Source organism: Schistocerca serialis, chromosome 1, assembly GCF_023864345.2.
Source record: "Schistocerca serialis cubense isolate TAMUIC-IGC-003099 chromosome 1, iqSchSeri2.2, whole genome shotgun sequence".
NCBI classification, from domain to species: Eukaryota; Metazoa; Arthropoda; class Insecta; order Orthoptera; family Acrididae; genus Schistocerca; species Schistocerca serialis.
The window spans coordinates 611,447,419-611,464,540 of NC_064638.1; positions in this window are offsets into that span (position 1 = coordinate 611,447,419).

Sequence of the window (17,122 nt, forward strand, 5' to 3'; positions counted from 1 at the left end):
TCGTACTGTAAAATAAACTATATGGGAGTGAATGCAAATTATGTTAATTATGAAGAAGTGAAACATCAGGATCGAGTGTTGTGCACCAGAAATTTTGAGAGTGAGATTAAAAAAACAGGAGAAAACATTAAACTTGAATTAATTAAGATACTACGGTCGTTCGATTTATTCAGTACTGTGAATATCATCGTGTTCGTTACGGATAAAGGTCTTAATATTGTGGCAGCACTTCGCCAATGCAAGAGGCTCTCGTGCTGGAGCACACGACTCGAGGAGACGCGAATGATGAGAAGAGTGACGTGCGGCGACTAATAAATTCCTGTCGAGCTATCACAACTTTCTTTAAACGATCTAGTCTCAGAATCGCCTTCAGAAGTCATTGAAAGGTGATATAGACACACGATGGAACAGTAAATTGGATATGTTTGAGTCTATTAATTCACAATTGTTTGAAGTTCTGTCAATTTTGTCACAGAAAAATCAAGATAATTTGATTGATTCTGTAGACAAGAGGATTTTGGAACATATAATAACCTTTCTGACACCATTTAAAATAGCTTCTTGTGATCTCGAAGCCTCCAAAACCCCTACGCTTTATTTATATGTGTTGTGGAAGTTAAAACTTTTCTGTTTCCTTGATGGCAACAGCCCATTTCTGATAGATTTAAAGAGTACAACCAAATCTATTTTAATCAACAAATGGGACATAACAGTAACCCATAAACTTGCAACGTTTTTGAATCCAAAATATAAAAACCTAAAATTTCTTAGGAGTGCCGAAAAAGGTGAAGTTGTAAAGGAAGCGAAAAATTATGTTGCGAGAAATTGTCCACAGTTATACTTTCGGCTGTAGAGGGGAAGCCACTTGCGGGAATTGTGGTAAAGCCGCCCATGAGGGAGTTGGTTGCTCTTCTCTTCCCAAGTGTGTCAACTGCTCTGGGGATCACCCTGTGTGGAGTAGGGAATGCAGAGTTTTCCTTGAGGAACGGAAGATCCAGGAACTTAAAACCACAAAACGCATCCCGTATGGTGAGACAAAGAAAATATACAAGTCCATGTAGCCACCCACGTTCGCTGCTTCCATTTCTTCCGTTCTCAAACAGCCAGTCTTGAAAACCGATGCCGCTACACAAACGGAGGTTGCTACTGTCAGCACTAACACCTGCGCTTGTCAATGTACGTGTGCTGCTGCCGTTTCTGTGAAGCCTGCTGCTCACCCCCCGGCCTTCCGACCAGGCTGTGGTAGCTGACATAGTGGAACTTCCTGCCCCTTCCCGGGTTCATTCTTGTGCACTTCCTAGCGCTGCTACACCCCCTACTGCTTCTGAGGTTTTCGCTCCAATGCCACCTCAGGCCAGAAAATCTAATCCAAAGCCAAAGGTAAAGACTCGCCCAGTGAAGGAGACTGAAGTTATACAGTCTGCTGATGTTGATGTCATTCTCTCTGACGTCTCTCTCGACTCCTCTTCAGAGGCGATGGAGGTTGATGTCAGACTGGGGCAATCATCTCGCCCAAAAACTGAGCCTCCACCTGTTGTGGGCTCTCCTCCCCGACAGAAAGTGAGAATGAAGGTCCTCCCACCCTGATAGATGGCTCCCATTATACAGTGGAACATGAATGGATTCCGGGCACATGTGGAGGAACTGAACCTCCTAGCACGGCAACGCCCCCTGTGCTTGTGTTTACAGGAAACGCATTTAAAACCATCTGATGCTCCTGTAATAAGGGGCTTTACGTTATATCGCAAAGATGACCTGACTGGAGAAAAGGCCAAAGGCGGAGTCGCCTTGTTTGTCAATAATGACCACCACTCCCCTGCTCTCCTCCTGGATACTGACCTGCAAGCAGTTGCAGTTGAAATTCATTCACCTCAGAGGCTTACCGTTTGCTCCCTTTATTTACCCCCTCTGGATGCAATGACCTTAGACGCTCTCACAGATCTTATCGACCAACTCCCCCGCCCATTTCTTCTCCTGGGAGACTTCAATGCCCATCATGTCCTGTGGGGCTCCACTTCTCTTTGCGCTCGAGGTCGAATTTTGGAGAGCCTCCTAACATTTCAAGTGTTGTGCATCCTCAACACAGGTACTCCGACTCATTTGTCTACTGCTGCTGGGTCATTCTCAGCCATTGACCTATCTTTCTGCTCTCCAACCCTCACTGACTCTGTCCACTGGGAGGTCATTGACGACCTTCATTCCAGCGATCACCTCCCCATCCGCATTCATCTCCTGGATTGTGTATTTCTGGAGCGGAGGCCGCCATCGTGGATGATTGGCAGAGCTAACTGGCCACTGTTCACTCGGTTGGCTGTCTTTGAACGCCACAACAGCGTACAGGAATGGGTGGATCACATCACACTTGTGATCCATCATGCTGCTGACCTGTCCATGCCACAGTCTTCTGGCCCTCTTAAGCGGCGCCTTGTGCCTTGGTGGACAGAAGAGTGCCGTTCAGCCATCCGGGACAGGCGTGCGGCTCTTCGCCGATTTAAATGCCGCCCAACAGCGGTCAATCTTACCGCCTTTCGAATCGCGAGAGCCAGGGCACGCCGTGTCATTAAAGAGAGCAAGATAAGGTCATGGCAGGAGTTCCTGGACTCCATCAACCGTTCCACTTGTTCCACAGAAGTATGGGAAGCCATCCGGAGGATTTCCGGTAAACGTAGCCGTTTACCAATAGCTGCAGTCCTGAACCAGGGATGCCTCCAAACGACACCCAGAGCCATTGCTCAGACGCTGGCAGAGCATTTTGCACAAAGTACTGCCACTGCAACCCAGGATCCAGCGTTTCGTCGCTACCGTGCGACTGTCGAAAGAGCGAACTTGGACTTTCGGTCGAACAGTTCTTTCTCCATGTGGGAACTTGAATCGGCGCTTACTGAGACTTCTGAGACTGCACCAGGTTACGACCGCATCCAGTACTCCATGCTTTGACATCTGCCAGCGGCGTCAAAGGAAATCCTCCTCGAATGTTTTAATCTCATATGGCTGACAGGAGTGTTCCCCACGTCGTGGAGGGAGGCAATCCTCATCCCTCTCCTCAAACCAGGAAAGGACCGCACATGTCCCGGTAGTTATCGTAGTATCGCCTTGACAAGCTGTGTCGGAAAGACCCTGGAACGGATGGTTAACCGTCGTCTGGTCTGGCTGTTAGAGACCAGACAGCTCCTTAGCCGCTTTCAGTGTGGATTCCGAAAATTTCGGTCCACGGTCGACAACCTGACCCTCCTAGAGGCGGTTATTCAGCAGGCTTTCCTCCGTCAGCATCACTGTATCGGTATCTTCTTTGATATCAGTAAGGCATATGATACTACTTGGAGACACTGTATTCTTGCACAACTGCATCAATGGGGCTTTCGTGGCCGCCTTCCCATTTTCATTCGGTCTTTCCTGTCTCAGCGGTTTTTTCGGACCCGCGTTGGTAAGACACTGTCTGATCGCTTTGAGCAAGAGAACGGTGTCCCCCAGGGCAGTGTTTTAAGCGTTACCCTCTTTGCCATAGCCATCAACAGTATAACGTCTACAGTGAGGAGTCCAGTACAGTGCTCCTTATTTGTGGACGACTTTGCTGTTTTCTGTTCCTCCTCCAGTGTTGCAACCGTGAGCCGTCAGTTGCAGCTAACAGTGCGGCGGTTAAAGGAGTGGGCTGCAAAGACGGGTTTTCGGTTTCCTGCCGATAAGTGTGTTTGTGTTCATTTTAGTCGTTCTTGTCGTCTTTTTACTTTGCCTGCCTTGCATATGGGGGATACTGTCCTACATTTTAGAGACACAGTGCGGTTTCTGGGCCTAATTTTCGACTCCAGGTTGTCATGGCTGCCACACCTACGTGACTTGAAAGCCAGAACCCTGAAGGCACTGAACATACCCAAGTGCCTCATCCGCAGGTCTTGGGGAGCGGACAGGGCGCGTCTCCTTCAGTTTTATCGAGCTTTTGTGCGTTTACGGCTGGACTATGGGTGCACAGTATATGGGTCTGCAAGGCCGTCTTATTTGCAGATCCTTGATGCTGTTCACCATGCTGGGATTCGACTGGCCACGGGTGCTTATCGGACCAGTCCCGTACCCAGCCTCTGTGCTGAGGCTGGCGAACCGCCACTTACCATCCGGCGGCAGCTCCTGCTGGTGCGCCAGGCTTGTAAGTTTCTTGCAGCTCCTAGCTCGCCTGCTCACCATCTTGTTGCCCATCCACCTCTGGAACGCCTTTTTTCCCGCCGTGCCAGGGCTACGTTGCCGTTTGGGATCCGTGTGAGCCGTGTGCTAGAGTCCCTCGGTGTGGAGTCTGTACAACCCCAAATCCAGGGGTTTAACCGCCTGCCACCCTGGTTACTGAAGAGGCCCGGAGTGACTTTAGATTTATTGCAGTACAAGAGAGATTGCACTCCTGCCACCGTTTTTAATGCAACATTTTCTGCCATTTTATCTGAGCACCACGACTATGTGGCTGTTTTTACGGATGAGTCGAAACAAGGGGATTCCGTTGGTTGCTCAGTTGTTTTTCCGGATCGTGTCCTCAAGGTCCGACTGCCTCAGACTTTTACTGTCTTTGATGCAGAATTGTCTGCGATCTTGCGGGCACTGGAGCAGATGAGACATTCTTCCTCTCCTAAATTTCTTGTCTGTTCCGATTCACTCAGTGCCCTTCACTCATTGCAACGTTTGTATCCGGCAGACAAAATAGTGCAGACCATCCAGGATGCCCTCCTCCGACTACACCGACTGGGGAAGGTTGCAGCTTTCTGCTGGGTTCCGGGGCATGTCGGAATTGCTGGGAATGAAAGGGCAGATCTTGCAGCCAAGGAGGAGTGTCTCGATCCACAAGTATCTCAGTGTGCTATCCCCCTGCACGCACTCACCTCGCTGTTGAGCTCACGAGTCATGCGTCGGTGGGAGGATGAGTGGCTGGAAGTGACTGACAATAAGCTCCGTATAGTCAAGCCCACAACACGTGTGTGGTGTACTTCCTTTCAGCCCCATCGACGGGACGAGGTTCTCCTCACTCGGCTTCGAATAGGCCAAATCCCTATGACGCATGGCTTCCTGCTGCGGCGTCCAGGTCACTGTGCGCCACGTTTTATTGGATTGCGTTTTATTTTCTGACCAGCGGGCCGCGGCTGACTTGCCAGCGGACCTGCCATCTCTTTTAGGCAACGTCGGACGAATGTGGTTAAAGTTTTAAAGTTCTGTGCCATGTCAAATGTTTTTACAAAGATTTTAGGGAGAGGATTTTAATTTGGTCACTGTGTGACAAGCTCGCCCATATTTTATGTAAGTGGCCAGCCAATGTCAATTTCCTGTGGCATTCTTGTTGCTATGTTTTCCCTTTCCTTGGTTTTACTTTCTTGTGTTGCATTTTCCTTCTTTTCCTGCTTTCTTTGAGTGTGTGCTTCAGTTTTATTAGGTCTGTCCACATTCGTTCCTTTTAATGTGTGTCAGGGCGCTGATGACCTCGATGTTGAGCGCACATAAGCCCCAACACACCACCACCGTCTATCCGCGTCCTTCCAAACTCGCTTACTTCGTGGACTGCATTCCAGCGTCCAGCGCGCCATCTGAGAGAAGCTTCTCTAAGGCGGGACAAATAATGCAGGACCGACGCACTTCTTTGAAGCCACAGACGATTGATGACATCATGTTCCTGCATAGTAATCTTCCAAATTAAAAAAGTACTTGTACAGCTTTTCTTATTTCATTGTATTTTTTGGTCTTATCTGAATTAGATACAATTTTTTTTTTCATCTGATTCTTTCTTTTACAGAATTTGAATCAGAAGCAAGCAGAAGATGAAAATATTTAACCTGAAGCCTGTGAGTTTTTATTGTAATATTTGTAGTAAAGAATTTCCACGACATATTGTTAGTATTTCTACTATTCCCAACAAGAACATTTAAGTAGCATTAGGTAAAAGAAAGAAATATTTTACAAGCAATTTGTTTTGTTGTAATTTTCATATTCAAGAGCTCAATTTTAAGATTTTACTCTTCGCAACAAGAACATTCAACAGCTAACACGTCAATATTATTAAACTAGGTAATGATGATGTCACAAGTGCCTACATAAATTTTAGCGTGCACTACACTAACATTTGCAGCCGCCGAGCATTGTCGCTCTTTGTGAACAGTGAAACAGCCCGGCCGGAGCGGTGGCACGGCGGGCCTTGTAATTAATTACAAGTGGGACTCCAAACTACGGCTCTCGACCACCAACAAGCTGTGACGGCGATAGACCGAGAAAGATTATTCTGATCACATTGAAAACTTACAAAATATTCAAATCATCCAAAATAATAATGTGTCTTTTAATTTGCCAGCCAATTAGTAAAGATAAGGGCTGAAATACGTAACAAAATTCAACATTTTAACTCGGTATTGCTTAACAGCCAGCAGTGCCTAATATTTGAAGTTATGGGACAGTGGTTTTTATATAGACATCTTGAAATCGTTTGCAGTTCCATTAAACTCTGAAAAAAATTATTTTTTAACATTGAAAGTATTAACTGCGAAATCTACTGCAAATTTTGTCTTAGTGATTTAGACTAATGTTGAGGATGTTTTAAAGTGTGAAAAACTTTGTTTAGTTGAGAATGAAACAGACATTTCATTTATCGCTAGGTCTTAATTCAATAAATCAACCAAAAGGTGCGGTTCGAGATTTCAATCGTATTTTTAGCTAAAGCTAAATGAACTCCTAATTTCTATAACCACTGATTTTGTTGTCACTCTTCGGAAGACGAGTTATTTCTTCCAGACAACGTCAATTATTGCTGGCAGTTTAACTTTTTCATAGGTGCGCCAGCGTTTTGCAGTGTAGGCCTAATACTGTAAATATTTTCACCTGGAAATGACGAGGACTGAACGCGTAAGCTATAATATAATCATCAGCTGACATGAATGGCTTCAAAATTTGACACATCCAAGCAGTGAGTACAGAAAAACTGTCGGTAAATGATGCAATGTGCTAGTAACAGTTTAAAACCATCGTCATTTTCAGCTGCCTTAGCACAAGAGCAGCGAAATATAATTGTTTCTGTACACGTATTTTCATCATTTAATACTATTACATTGAATTTTATTTTTTTAAATAGCGTTTCCAATCTCACGAGATCTGAGCCACTACTGTGTGTGCTCCGGAGCGCCAATGCTTTCCTGTTTGGAATGGCCTGCATTAGAGTAGGTATAGAGCATTTCCTGTGATTTAAGAAGTCAAAAGTAGTTAAGTTGGGGTAGAAATGGCACCCTAACAATAGCTATGTCATTACATACCATAATTCTAAGTGCTACTTTCTATTTCTATTAATTACTCATTCAAAACTTAAATATATGCGGATGCGGATGCGGTTGCGGATTAGGACCTTGCGGATGCGGTGCGGATGCGGATTGCACTTTTCTTATCCGCGCAGACCTCTAAACATGGGACACGGTACGGAGGACAGGCGTCGCATTGGCGTACCGGACAGGAGACGTAACGGATTTGAGAGACCAGAAGGAACCTCAGGAAAAGGTACTCAGGATTGTGGCATGAAACAATCGAAATTCGTCTAAGAAATGGTCAACTATTAAAGATTCCTGGAAGAGAAGGGTTAGTCGAATTCCTCTAGATTCATTTTGAACTCAAATATGGACCTGATCCATCCAATCTTCCATCTGAGGAATGGGAAAATCCATTCGTCTTATACTTTCCACACCTAGGTGTCTTAATCCATACTGTAGTTGCTCAATATCACAACTCCAGATCGGAAAACAATTTTGAAAACATGAATAATTTCATCCATCTTCTTGAGTAAGTCAAAAGGTTCTAATCCTGGTTACAATTTTTTTTTTTTTTTTTTTTTTTTTTTTTTTTTTTTTTTTTTTTTTTTTTTTTTTTTTTGCGTTTCGTTGGCTTTTCCAGGTGGAAGTAGATCTGAATCTTTCCTAATTTGGTTTCAAGTACGAATGTGGATAGCATGTCAGAATATTAAAAACTTTATTATTTGAGACAATTTCCAAAAAAATTATATCTTATTCATACATGATTACAATGAAATTTTGCTGAAAGAGCACGTTTAATTAAGTCTTCCTGCATGGCCTCTCCAGCTGAAATTAATCTTTGTTAGTAATGATTGACGATCAAATTTTTCTTTTTTATACTCCGATTGCCGCATTTTCTCATGAACATATATGAATGCAATATAACAATAAACAAATCCAATTGGAAAATGACACATTATTATAAATTCAATGAAGAACTTTCTTATTAACTCTGATTTTATAAAAACACACTAAGCTAGTTAATTAAATTCTCTTAAATAGAATTTAGTTCACGCAAAAAAAAAAAAAAAAAAAATACTGCGAGTCTTTATGTCTGTGAACAGTTGCAATCGATTCTAATTTCCTAACGCGGTTCATTTGTTCTCCTGTGAACTGTCAGTTTACAAACACTAACTTCACACGCAAGCGCCGTATTCGATCATATAGTTTCAGTAAACTTATTATCACTGGAGATTAACACTCCCTGAATGTATATTATTTCACACGCACAAGCTTCTTTGGTGATCATCGTGTCTACAGATAATCCGTAAGTCTTCACAGCAGCAATAACTACAGTTCCACTTACTTTTCTAAATATTCCTATACTATCACAGAAGCAATGGCTTACTGTTCATTAAACTATCACAGATGCTTGGCATGCTGTCATTTAACCTATCACAGTAGCTGAGGCATACTGTCCTTCGCACTTCTATTTTTTTTTTTCAACACCCAAATACTTCATACAGACTTTTCATTTAATTTGACACGCTTGCCTTAAAAGTACCTCTTTAGGTCTGCATGAGGAAATAATCCTTTTATTCTTCCAGAATCCGGATATGCTAATAAATACGCACCAGGATTCGGTATATCAACTATTATATATGGACCTGTATAAATTAGATTCCATTTTCTGATGGTCTTCTTCAACCTTGATGACTTGATGTGTCTTCTTAAAAGAATTTTCTGTCCGATATTGAAAGTCTGAATCCGTTTGATGTTTCTATCATGGATTTCCTTTCGCTGTCTTGCTTTCTCCGTAATATTATTGAGAGCATTGCGAATTTTTTCTTCCCATGACATTTTGGTGTCCTCGAGTTTAGGCAAGTTATCTACCCAAAAGTTTCTTTCGTTATCTCTGAACATCAGTTCATTCGGGGTAAAGTTTGTAGAACTATGTGGTAAATTATTATAAATCTGCTCAAACTCGGTCAAATAGTTTATCCAGGTAGTTTGTTTATCATGACAGTACGTTCTCATGAATCTGTTTAGTTCTCGGAAAACCCGTTCAAATAAATTCCCATGTGGATGGTAGCAAGATGTAAATATCTGTTTTATTCCTAGTTGTGATACTAATTTTCTCCATAAATATCCAGTAAATATCTTCGCATTGTCAGAGATTATAGATTTTGGAATCCCTGCATGAGGAATGTAGTCATTTACAAACTTTACTGCGGCAGCTCTTGCAGTTGCTGATTTTATAGGATATAGTTTAACATATTTTGTAAACACATCACAGAATCCAATAATGTACTTAACACCACCTCTGGCTCTAGGAAGTGGTCCGCAAATATCACATGATATAAGTGATCTTGGTGCTTCAGGTATTATTGAGTGAAGCGCAATTTTATTTCCCTTGTTGTCCGGCTTAGCCTTTTGACAGAGAACACATTTCTGTATGACTTTGTGCACTTTTCGCCTTATATTTGGGAAGTAACAATAATATCTAATCTTATTGGCACACTTTACAACACCAACATGACCCCAGGTCAAATGTGTAAACCAAATTAATCGTTCTTCATATTCTTCGGGTATGCAGACACACCACTTTGGATTCTCAGCCTTCCCAGATTTAAAAAATAAAATATTATTCACAAGCCGGTAGTATTCCAAATTGACCGTAGGATTTTGTTGATTGAATTGTCGTATTATAGCATTCCATCGTCGATCCTTCTTCTGAAGCTGACCCATTGTCTTACAAAAATGAATGTAATATAACTTGTAATTATTTTCTTGAAGAAGAAGCACTGGAAATTCTGCCTTATTATTTACATCCATTTCAGGTGTCATTCCTTCTGGAGATCTTGACAACGCGTCAGCTATAATATTTTCTTTTCCGGCTACATGAATAATTTGAAACTGATATTAATGCAGCGCCAGCGTCCACCTTGACAAGCGAGGATGCAGCAACTTACAAGTTTGTAAAAAGGCTAGTGATTGGTGGTCACAATAAACGGTTATCCTTGAGCCATATACATAATAATTAAACCTTTTCAAAGACCAAATAACTGCTAAAGCTTCCAATTCCGTAGTGGTATATGCTCTTTCACAGGTGGATAAAACTCAGCTAGCAAATGCAATTGGACAAAAGGTTTTTACACCGTCGATGTACCTAATTTGAGATAAACAAAATCCTAATCTCACATCTGATGAATCAGTGGCTAAACAGAATCCGACATTCATATCCGGGTGGTATAATAACGGAGCATTTATCAGTTGATCCTTAATTTCACAAAAAGCCTTTTCACAATCATTAGACCGTTGCCATGGTACATCTTTCCTCAGGAGCCGGTTTAGTGCTTCAGAGTTCACTGCTTGAGTTTAAATAAATCGACGAAAAAATGAAGCCAAGCCTATAAAGCCTTTCAGTTGTCTTCTGTTTCTTGTAGTTGGAAAATTTTTTATCGCACTAATCTTCGCTTCTGTTGGAAGAATGCCTTTTGCATTAATCATATGTCCTAACAATATAATTCTCTGTAGAGAAAATTGGGATTTTTTTTGGATTTGCAGTTATACCAGTTTGTTTGAACACAGCAAAAATCCTCATAATAAGGTGTACATGTTCCTCCCAATGTTTAGAGGCAATTAATAGATCGTCCACAAAAATTGTTATTCGACTACGTAGTTCTGGTCTAAGGGCATAGTCCAACGCAGAAATAAAAACTCCACAGCTGATATTGAGACCAAACGGAACGACCTTGAACTGATAGCTTCTCCCTCCATATATAAAAGCAGTATATTTTCTTGAGTCCCTGTCTAACTGGACTTGCCAGAACGAACTTCTCAAATCAATACTGGTTAAATAGTATACATCTTGAAATTTCTGTATTAACTCATCGATGTTCTCCGGATGTGTGCGCACAGGTACTATTATTTTGTTAATTTCTCTTGCATCTAATACCAATCGAACTTTTCCTCCTGGCTTTGGTACAACAAGCAACGGAGAACAATATGGGCTGTTCGAGAGGTTCAATAAGATTCCAATTTAACATTTTTTGTATCTCTTCCTGAACTGGTTGTTTTAATCGCCAGGGAATGGGATAGTGTGTGCGGCAAAATGTCTTATGGGGCTTAATCTGCAATGTACAAACATATCCTCTAATAATTCCGGGCTTTTCATCGAAAACTGACTCATATTCTGTTAATATATTGAATAATTGTTCCCTCTGACTATCCGTTAGGCAATGTGACTCAGCAATCTTCTGTTCGACTGTTTGTTTGAAATCCTCTACTTGAATTGACTTGATCGGTAGTCGGTACATATTATTATTTTCAGCACAAATCAACTGCACAGCAGCACCACGGAAATATCGCTCATACACTGCCTCCTTTGTCAGTAAGATCAGTGTAACAAATTGATCTTCGATTTTAAAATGCACCTTTCCTTCTACCAAGTCCAACTTGTAATTGCAGGCTTGCAAAGTTCCAATGCCAAGAATACAATCTACTAACAATTTTTCCACTACATGGAACGTGCATTGTTTAGCTACATTTCCCAATTTTATCTCTATAAGCGTTTGTAGCTTGACGTTCGGGGATTTTGCTCCCACTGCACCTATAACTCGGCAATTTTGTACTGGTAGAACAGGGATTTTCTTAATTTTTCTAATTCTGCGAAACAAAGTTCCGGATACTACGTCTGTAGATGAAGCTATGTCCAATACAACATTGGTTAAAATTCCTCCCACTTCTGTGATGATCTCAGACACAGGAACCCTTTTATCTTCGACTACACAGGCCTCTAAGTCTCTCGTCAATTCATCTGTCATTAATTCGCCTTCACTATATCTCAACATTGCCACGGAATTAATTTCGTTTAAAACAGGTTCGCTCCTTTTGTATTCCCCGGCCGACTTTACGGAGCATAAGGCGGCCCCCTTCAGTTCAAATGTCGATTATTATTTCCTCTTGAATCATCTGTTGATTGCAAAAACGAACGTGTGCATTAATGTCCCTTTCTGTGCTTGATCGGTTAAATAATGTAGCTTCATTGATAGATATTGTTATGGGTCCATTTCCTTGCGTGAAACGCAAATCTTCTCGAGATAGGTTTAAAGATCTCTCAATGTTTTCTTTCCACTAGACTTGGCCACTGTTTCTATGTTTCGATACAGTGTATCGATACCTGGAACTGTTTCAGTGTTTCGGAACGGCTATGGTTCACTGTTTCGAAACAGTGGTATTTCATTCCGCCCCTGTCTCGGATCTCGAGCCAGACACAGAAACTGTATCGTTGTTTCAAAATAAGACTGTTTCAGCACACCTGTGCCTGGAACGGACTAATTGTATCGAAACAGTGATGTTTCATTCCGCTCTGTGTCGGACGAGATTCGGGCTCGGCACAGGTACTGAAACACAACATACCACTTCATGAAACACTTTCAAGAGTGTCGAAATCTTTTGACAAGCAATAGCATGAAGCTTAAGATATCCGAAAATAAAGCTTCGTTTCTAGCTGACTGTCCTATTCCGAAATGGCGTAACATCTGCTTTATAAACATTCACCAAACAATAAAACAACGCATACTATTCACAAACAAAATAATAAATATGTGAAAATCATTCAGTTAAATTACACTTTTTTTATAACATACGCTTCTCTGGTCATGTGCAGAAATCATATTAAGAAACGCAAGTAACATTTTAAATAAAAAAAGGCGTAGAGTGACAGTTATTAGACATGTACATAAATTTGATGTAGGTATAATTGCAAGCAATCTGTTTGACATATCACTGATAGTGTAATGGTGAACGGGAAGCATCGTAAATTTATAGTAACGGTTCGAAACACAAATATTTTTCTGTTATATTTTGTTATTTATTCGAATTATTTGGTGTTATTTGTGAGTCTATAGTCACTGTGTCTATTATAGGCTATGGCTGTCCTCAGCCAATTGAAAAGTATGAAAGTCACACGACACGAAAGCAGCGCGTTTCACTGTTTCGAAGCAGTGTATCGAAACATTACATCGTAGTGTTTCAATAGTTTCGAAACAGTTACGTGTTTCAGTTTGCCCATCTCTACTTTCCACCGTTGAAGTTCTTCGCCTAGTTGTTCTCATCATTATTAATTAAGCTCTTTGTCATAGATTGTATAGCAGCACTGACCGTACGTTCAATATTGTCTGAAGAAATGCTTTGCCTTTCCAAACTTAACTGCGAGAATTTTCCCGCGAGAATGTTTACCTTATGATCAACCCCGTCTTGTCTCTCCTTTATGTTATTTATGGATCTATCAAAATTTTGAGTGTCCGGAATCTTGTCTTGTAATTTTCTCAAATCCTGCATATCTGCTGACATCTCATTTACTTGTTGCTTTAATTCATCTTGAACTTCAACTAATACCGGAATTACCGCCATAGAACATTGCATCTGTTCTTGTGCTTGAACTATCTGTGGGATTGAATCGACCTGCTCTTTAATAGTATGAAGCTTAGTAGCAACATACTCGGTTAGCTCTAGGCGCAACTTCTTCGCATTTTCATTACACTGCTGAGTGACTTGCTCAATTTGAGCAGCTAATTTTAATTCTGTCTTTTCATTCGGAATTTTCAATTCTTCCGCAGTTTTATTTAATTTATCATCAAGTTATTTAATTTATCATCAAGTTAGAAAGAAAACTGGCGTTCTACCGATCGGAGCGTGGAATGTCAGATCCCTTAATCGGGCAGGTCGGTTAGAAAATTTAAAAATGGAAATGGATAGGTTAAAGTTAGATATAGTGGGAATTAGTGAAGTTCGGTGGCAGGAGGAACAAGACTTTTGGTCAGGTGAATACAGGGTTATAAATACAAAATCAAATAGGGGTAATGCAGGAGTAGGTTTAATAATGAATTAAAAAAATAGGAGTCCGGGTTAGCTACTACAAACTGCATAGTGAACGCATTATTGTGGCCAAGAAGACACGAAGCCCGCGCCCACTACAGTAGTCCAAGTTTATATGCCAACTAGCTCAGCAGATGATGAAGAAATAGATGAAATGTATGACGAGATAAAAGAAATTATTCAGGTAGTGAAGGGAGACGAAAATTTAATAGTCATGGGTGACTGGAATTCGTCAGTAGGAAAAGGGAGAGAAGGAAACATAGTAGGTGAATATGGATTGGGGGGAAGAAATGAAAGAGGAAGCCGCCTTGTAGAATTTTGCACAGAGCACAACTTAATCATAGCTGGTTTAAGAATCATGATAGAAGGTTGTATACATGGAAGAACCCTGGAGATACTAAAAGGTATCAGATAGATTATATAATGGCAAGACAGAGATTTAGGAACCAGGTTTTAAATTGTAAGACATTTCCAGGGGCAGATGTGGATTCTGACCACAATCTAATGGTTATGAACTGCAGATTGAAACTGAAGAAACTGCAAAAAGGTGGGAATTTAAGGAGATGGGACCTGGATAAACTGAAAGTACCAGAGGTTGTACAGAGTTTCAGGGAGAGCATAAGGGAACAATTGACAGGAATGGGGGAAAGAAATACAGTAGAAGAAGAATGGGTAGCTCTGAGGGATGAAGTAGTGAAGGCAGCAAACGATCAAGTAGGTAAAAAGACGAGGGCTAATAGAAATCCTTGGGTAACAGAAGAAGTATTGCATTTAACTGATGAAAGGAGAAAATATAAAAATGCAGTAAATGAAGCAGGCAGAAAGGAATACAAACGTCTCAAAAATGAGATCGACAGAAAGTGCAAAATGGCTAAGCAGGGATGGCTAGAGGACAAATGTAAGGATGTAGAGGCTTGTCTCACTAGGGGTAAGATAGATACTGCCTACAAGAAAATTAAAGAGACCTTTGGAGATAAGAGAACCACTTGTATGAATATCAAGAGCTCAGATGGCAACCCAGTTCTAAGCAAAGAAGGGAAGGCAGAAAGGTGGAAGGAGTATATAGAGGGTTTATACAAGGGCAGTGTACTTGAGGACAATATTATGGAAATGGAAGAGAATGTAGATGAAGACGAAATGGGAGATAAGATACTGCGTGAAGAGTTTGACAGAGCACTGAAAGACCTGAGTCGAATCAAGGCCCCGGGAGTAGACAACATTCCATTAGAACTACTTTTGGCCTTGGGAGAGCCAGTCATGACAAAACTCTACCATCTGGTGAGCAAGATGTATGAGACGGGCGAAATACCCTCAGACTTCAAGAAGAATATAATAATTCCAATCCCAAAGAAATCAGGTGTTAACAGATGTGAAAATTACCGAACTATCATTTTAATATGTCACAGCTGCAAAATACTAACGCGAATTCTTTACAGACGAATGGAAAAACTGGTAGAAACGGAGCTCGGGGAAGATCAGTTTGGATTCCGTAGAAATGTTGGAACACGTGAGGCAATACTAACCTTACGACTTATCTTAGAAGAAAGATTAAGAAAAGGCAAACCTACGTTTCTAGCATTTGTAGACTTAGAGAAAGCTTTTGACAATGTTAACTGGAATACTCTCTTTCAAATTCTGAAGGTGGCAGGGGTAAAATACAGGGAGCGAAAGGCTGTTTACAATTTGTACAGAAACCAGATGGCAGTTATAAGAGTCGAGGGGCATGAAAGGGAAGCAGTGGTTGGTAAAGGAGTGAGACAGGGTTGTAGCCTCTCCCCGATGTTATTCAATCTGTATATTGAGCAAGCAGTAAAGGAAACAAAAGAAAAATTAGGAGTAGGTATTAAAATTCATGGAGAAGAAGTAAAAACTGTGAGGTTCGCCGATGACATTGTAATTGTGTCAGAGACAGCAAAGGACTTGGAAGAGCTGTTGAACGGAATGGACAGTGTCTTGATCGGAGGATATAAGATGAACATCAACAAAAGCAAAACGAGCATAATGGAATGTAGTCAAATTAAATCGGGTGATGCTGATGGAATTAGATTAGGAAATGAGACACTTAAAGTTGTAAAGGAGTTTTGCTATTTAGGGAGTAAAATAACTGATGATGGTCGAAGTAGAGAGGATATAAAATGTAGACTGGCAATGGCAAGGAAATCGTTTCTGAAGAAGAAAAATTTGTTAACATCGAGTATAGTTTTAAGTGTCAGGAAGTCGTCTCTGAAAGTATTTGTATGGAGTGTAGCTATGTATGGAAGTGAAACATGGACGATAACTAGTTTGGACAAGAAGAGAATAGAAGCTTTCCAAATGTGGTGCTACAGAAGAATGTTGAAGATAAGGTGGGTAGATCACGTAACTAATGAGGAGGTATTGAATAGGATTGGGGAGAAGAGAAGTTTGTGGCACAACTTGACTAGAAGAAGGGATCGGTTGGTAGGACATGTTTTGAGGCATCAAGGAATCACAAATTTAGCACTGTAGGGCAGCGTGGAGTGTAAAAATCGTAGATGGAGACCAAGAGATGAATACACTAAGCAGATTCAGAAGGATGTAGGTTGCAGTAAGTACTGGGAGATGAAGCAGCTTGCACAGGATAGAGTAGCATGGAGAGCTGCATCAAACCAGTCTCAGGACTGAAGACCACAACAACAACATCATCAAGTTTCTGAAAACTCTCTACTAATTTATTATTTAATTCCGCTTGATTAGCTTCTAATTGCTCATTCAACTTTGTTTGATTAGCTAATAATTGCTCCTGGACTTTCATTTGATTGGCTGCTAATTGTTCCACTTTCACTTGATTTGCTTCTAATTGTTCATTCATTTCCCTTTTAGTCTCTATTTGCGCTTTAGTTAAGTCTGTTACATTTTTTGCTAACAGTGTTAACTGCTGCATGATTACAGTCAATGGGCTTATTTCGTCCTGCTCAGATGACATCGAAACACTTAAGCTTTGTCGTGGGGCCTGATTAATGCTGCCGCTAGGCACTACTTCAGTTAAGCTA